This window comes from Lactuca serriola, chromosome 5 (genome assembly GCF_051521515.1).
Source record: "Lactuca serriola cultivar US96UC23 chromosome 5, Lser_US96UC23_V15, whole genome shotgun sequence".
NCBI classification, from domain to species: domain Eukaryota; kingdom Viridiplantae; phylum Streptophyta; class Magnoliopsida; order Asterales; family Asteraceae; genus Lactuca; species Lactuca serriola.
In genome coordinates, this window is record NC_136412.1 from 221322414 (window position 1) to 221328629 (window position 6216).

At 33.1% G+C, this 6216-nt stretch overlaps 1 long non-coding RNA gene across 9 annotated transcripts; it reads right to left on the reverse strand.

Annotated features, from left to right (window-relative positions):
* Window positions 1-438: 438 nt before the first annotated feature.
* LOC145053630 (uncharacterized) lies at window positions 439-5057 on the reverse strand. 9 transcript variants are annotated; one of them, XR_013684560.1, is made up of 4 exons: window positions 4394-5057; window positions 3549-4283; window positions 2098-2168; window positions 439-775 (listed from the first exon to the last, which is right to left on the reverse strand). It is a non-coding gene; the product is annotated as an uncharacterized LOC145053630 (long non-coding RNA). The 9 variants fall into 9 exon arrangements; XR_013684561.1 differs by lacking the exon at window positions 439-775 and adding an exon at window positions 788-1688 and having other exon boundaries at window positions 3351-4283; XR_013684558.1 differs by lacking the exon at window positions 439-775 and adding an exon at window positions 1079-1688.
* Between the last annotated feature and the right edge of the window lie 1159 nt (window positions 5058-6216).

Sequence of the window (6216 nt, forward strand, 5' to 3'; positions counted from 1 at the left end):
AATAATACAATAATTCTTTAAACCATAAAATAAATGTCGAAACACCACATACACCCTCTATAAGTTTATACCTTACGATAAAGAAAATTCCATCATTCTTTTTTCCACTATTAGCAATTACCACATGCTCCTTAATTACTTATACTCTCTCAAGTCTCATCATCAGTAACACTAACATTGAGTATAATTATATTATCTTTTATGGTTACATTCCCCTGTGTAAATAGACTTACTGCCTCAATAAAGATTGATTACACATGGGGTAAATTAATTAATTAGTAGTTGGTCTTATGATTAGTAAAGCTTTTAAAAGTTCTACGTAGTTTGATCCGATAGAACTTAAAATAGATAGATTTTATACATTAACATTTTAACTGCAAGATATCAGCTACAAACTTCAACAGGTTACAATAACAGGCCCTTTCACATTATATGGCAATATAGCAAAGTACTTCTCTTCAGCTGGAATGAGAAGATGTCATCTTCAGACGGACATAAATGAATCCTTGGAAAAAAATACCCTATTTCCAACATGTTTACCAACAGCTAATTCAACATCAATGACATTATGCTCAAAACTTTTACATATCAATCGGGTGCCTTTACACAATGAATGTTGTACCGGTCCAAAACCGGAAAAAGAGGCATTAATTTGCCACAATTGGTAGTATCCACGATCCTTACATACCTTCTAAAACGGTTCTAGCATCGGTTATGGTCCGATCCAAATGCTCACCCCTACTTGGATGAGTTGATCTGATCCAAACGTTCACCCCTACTTGGATGAATTGATGAAGATAATTACTACTTCCATATGTATAGTTTTAAATCATATGATATGTGAATTATTTTTTATTTATTTATGATTTTCTTTGAAATATAAAATTCTAGGTAATTGTTTACAACTATAATATTTTTATTATGGTTTGTTATTAATTCTTACATGTCGCTATAATTTGTTTCCAATACAATGTCAACACACGAATGAATACTTTTGTAATGTACAAAAAGTAAAAAAAGCAGAACTTAAGAATTAAGATATCACTTATGTTACTATAATATAAATTAATTACTTCCTAAAATAAAATAAAATAAATACTTTCTAAAATTTGATAGATTTCAGTTATTAATTATATCAACTATGATGCCATTTTAATCAAAAGAGAATATTCATTCAATAAAGTAGCTTGCTATTATCGATAAGAAGGATAAAGTAGATTGTTATTTCGTTCAAGTTTCCTTTTAAAACATTAATCCTTAAAATGTGTATTTTAGGTTGTTCAGTTAAAAAACAGTAAGTATATAAAAAGAACCACCTTTTAAGTTCCAAATAGTAATAGCAATGGAAAATAATAGAATTTGAAACATACAATTAAACAAATACTTAAATCACGAAGGAAACAATGAAAGAAATAAAACCAAAGTAAATGTCTAAATCTTCTACATGAAGGCTAAATAAATAAATCACAACTCAAAACTACTCATATACATACAAAGTTACAAACAGCCTACAGGGGATGTAACCCAATAAAATGAAAAACAAGGTTAAAGACCAAGTGGGCTTCCTAGTTCCGACTACAATGCACCAATTATAATAACTGGATTGTATTTAAATTCTTTGAATACCAAACAAAGCCAATAGTTTAGTCTTTTAGCACCAACCACGAAATAAGTGAATGACAAATAACCTACATTTATTTCATTTCCATTTCTATTATAGGGAACATACTTTAAAATTAAAGATTTGTGGGCTTATGAAATAACTTGGTAATCAAGATTTATAAAGACTGGGATTTTATAAAGTACTGACAAAATACATTTTATAAAAAGTGGCATTTACTTGAATTTAGGATGTTATAAAGTTCAGTAAATATAAGGTGATGCAAAAACGACATTATATATATATATATATATATATATATATATATATATATATATATATATATATATATATATATATATATATATATATACAAAACTTGGTTTTATGCAAAAACAATCATTTTATTTAAGATGAAACTTATAAACATTTGACAAAAAAACGCTTTATAACAAATTTCCACTTGGTGTGAAAACCGATATTAGCAATGTACTTACAAAGATATTTAAAATCGCTTATGATCAACTTTTCTTTCAAGCATGAACATCAGGTGGGAATCATAGTAAACCTACAAAAACAATATAAAATGATTAATGAACATGAAAAAAATACTCATCCTTTACCCGGTCCAGAAAAAAAAATGAAAAATACTCATCTTTGTACTTTCAATATAATTAATTCCATAAGAACCAAAGAAACAAAAGAACATTGGTCTTTCTTGTCTTTACCATAACAAAGAAGGCATAAAAGGTAGCAAATAAAACACACACACACACATACACATACAACCAGATACACAAAGCCACATATACACACAATGAATATTATCATTCTCATGAAAAGTTGTTCTAATTTATAACCCATCAAATGAAGCATCAACTTAATATCGATTATAAAAAAATTATAATTAAACCAATACCATCGACTCATTACTATTTATCTTCTTGGTGGAAGCAGAGGACATATTTGTGGTCTTAAAGTGCACAAAAGCGAAGCCTTTATTCACATATCCATCTTTATATCTCTTTATTCAGACTTGTAATAATAGATTATTTAACATTAATTTATAGATTAAGCACAATGAGAGAGGGGTGAAGGCTACCTATGTGATTTCTATTGAATTCATAGAACTGTTTCAGATCCTATCCAGCCACATCCAAATATATTCCACTAACATATACTTCTAAACCATGAGAAGTATAGGAAGTTAAACATTTTGTCTACAATTCCTTTTCATTATCAATATATTTTTCATTTGTTAGTGATTGCCTTTTTGTCGATCATCCACCAATATATACTTCTACACTTATACTTACTAACAAAATGTGAGACATAATGAATTGGAAAATAGAGTATAGATATAGTCCCTAAACAAAGTTCACGTTGATGGCATAAAAGTTGAGGAAATTTATCGTTTGTGCATGTGAAGATCTTCATCCAGATCTAGATCTAGATTCAAAAATGGTGAGTCTCTTTTCATCACAACCTCAAGTGATCAAAAAACTTAAGTAGTTTAAGAAACAACACATTCAATTTCATTTGCAAAACAAAATACAATGCAATTTAAGTAACAATAGATTAAAAATCCAATAAACCCCACAAAAATTCAAATTTTAAAGTTGTTTGATCGATTTTGAGGGTTTCTAGAGTGGTGAGGCATTAAAGACAACAAATGTTGGAGAAGCTAGGGCTTAATATTTTTCAAGAGTGGAGGCCATTGGAGGAGATCGAGACGGTGTAGAGAACGAACCCTAAAAGACCGATGATGGTGGGGACGGTGGCAAACGATGGGGACGAAGGCAAATAGAGAGATGGTGGTAGATGATGAATGGATTGAGATATGAAAACACAATTCAAAATAAAATCATTACAGGTAATCAGACATAACTCATGGTAATTATCCCTTTCAGCAATCATAACTTTAGAAACTTAAAGAGTTTTGAGTTACTTGGAAGGTCGGATCATCATGTCCTTTGGTTTTGAATTCTACCCATCATTTCTCCTTCACTGTTGCATCAAAAGGATAATTTGTGTAAGATGTATTTGTGTAACTTCAGAAACTTAAGATGTTTTTGCTTTCCTTCACCCTGAAAAAATTTGCTCACATAAATGACCTTCTTACCCCTGTAGTGAAGAATAGAAGTGGCAATGCTAATGCATAATTATCTAAAAAATTGGTCATACATCAACATTAGCTTGAATATAATGACTTAAGACATCTATACGCACTTCATCATCTCCACCAATATTGCACCATTAATCATTCTCTATAAGAATTAATTCAAAGTGAAATGGCATAACCACAAAGGCATGAAAGTAACTATGAAAAATGCAAGAAATAAGAGTCTCACTCACTTTAGTGTCGAGCTCTGTCCCTTGTGTCTTTTACCCTGTAAAATTTAAAATCCTCATGAATGAAAACTGCGAGTAATAATTTTGCAAATAATAATCAAGAATGAAGCAGTTTGGGCACCAAATCATTTTTGGGTATATCACAGCCACAAAGGGAATATATATAGCTTGCAGAAGGCTTGAAAGACATGATACCCACCACCAAAACCACCTTATACTGCCACCATCACAGCCCATATTAATCACCACCAACCACTATCCTACACCACCAAAAATCATAACCCATTACAGCCTCCCCACTGAGACCACTCCTTGTGAACCAGTAAAATTCCTGTAACCAAAAATCGGAATCAAAACATGAAGGAGAGAGGTGAATCATAAAAGATTGGTCGAGATGATGTGAGAATTAGGTCAAATAGAAAAAAGATTGGAAAAACTTACCTAGAGTTTTCTGTAGTTCGTCTAGTATATGCTTCCCGCTGATTTGCTGTAATTTGGTACGTAAGGTTGGATATTCACCGTTGACCGGATATTTCTTGCGATGTTGTTTGTTAGGTACCTTAGTTTTTCTGATAATGGAAGGATTCACTTATCGAGCGTAGTTACGTTCGATCTGATGACATTGGATGCGATTTTGAAAAGGACTTCGGTAATGATGACACCTCTTATCCCGACTTCGTCTTCTTCCTGAAAGATACAGTTGTACGAAAGGTCGTAACTTGATATGTTGGTGTGTACGGTGTGGAGGAGTTTGTATTTTAAATTGTGATGATCGGAGGGACGGTTTGAGAGGAGGATCGGCGCAACATGATTTAGGGTTTGTAGATAAAGACGACTAATTTAGGGTTTTTGTGAGTTATGGTGACTCAACGAAGAAAAAATATTTGTTTAATTCGCAATGAGTAGTAGATGAAAGATGTTCTTATAGAGAAGATGGATGGAGGGGAAGGAAGCATGGCTTGCTGCACAAAAGCAAGAACTCAACATCAACATGTTCTATTTGTTAGAGAATGTCTTGTGAGGTTTTTTAGGGATGACATATGGGTGGTACATATCAGGGAGAATCGACAGATATCAGGCGAGATATCAGGATTCAACATTGACTCTGTTGGGGATTAAAATGGCTACGTCAAAAGAGATAAGAGCTAGAGACCTATTCAACACAATCCTAATTTGGTGATAAGAGCTATCTCAAGATTCAACTTGTTGATCGGATAATGCATTGATTATTGTACATTCAGCTTAATGTTAGACGTCTTAAATCTATTTATAGAAATAGTAAGGTTTGTATAATAATATAGTAAGATATATATACATTAATGATTAAAGAAGTATAAACAAACACACAAACATAAATAATGAAAGCATACCAAGGTTGTATAAACAGCTTCAGGATTATGAAAACAACGATGATAAAGAAAGAACTTAAGAAGTAAAACATTGTACAATATAATGAACAATAATGAAAGATAATAAAACCAAACATACATAGGAGATTCCTAGCCTGTTTGAGGATTGGGGTATTTTTGCAACCGCAAGGAGGCTTCAACTTGAAAAGGTAAATTAGCTAATAGCCAACAATGAATGACTATATCTAATCTCCTAGCCAAAAATGCTAGTTGTGACAGCATCCCCCCGTTAGAGGGAATTTCGTCCTGAAATTATTTTGAAAGATAGAACTTATGAATGAGAGAATAGGCGAGGGCACTTTAGCTTCATCTGGTCCTCGCGTTCCCATGTGAATTTCGGTCCATGCTTAGTGTTCCATAGATCCTTCACAATCGGAATGTGACTCTGTTTTGTACGCTTCACTTCTCTATCCAATATCTCAACAAGCTCTTTAACGAATAAGAGATTTTCATGTACTTCGATCTCATCCAGGGGAACGACTAGGGTTTCATCTGATAAGCACTTTTCAGGTTCGAGACGTGGAACACGGGGTGTATGTTGTTGAGCTCCGCAGGTAGTTGCAGCTTATATGCTACCGGACCAATCCGTGCAAGAATCTCGAATGGCCCGATGTATCGTGGATTTATTTTTCCCCGCTTGCCAAAACGGATTATCCCTTTCCAGGGAGAGACCTTCAATAGCACCTGATCTCTGACTTGGAATTCAAGAGGCTTTCGTCGTTTATCAACATAGCTCTTTTGTTGGTCTCGCGATGCTTGGAGTCGTGCCTTGATTTGGATTATCTTCTCCGTCGTTTACCGAATGATCTCGTGTCCTGTAAGAGTGTTGTTTGGTGCTTGCCCATTTGCCAGCTA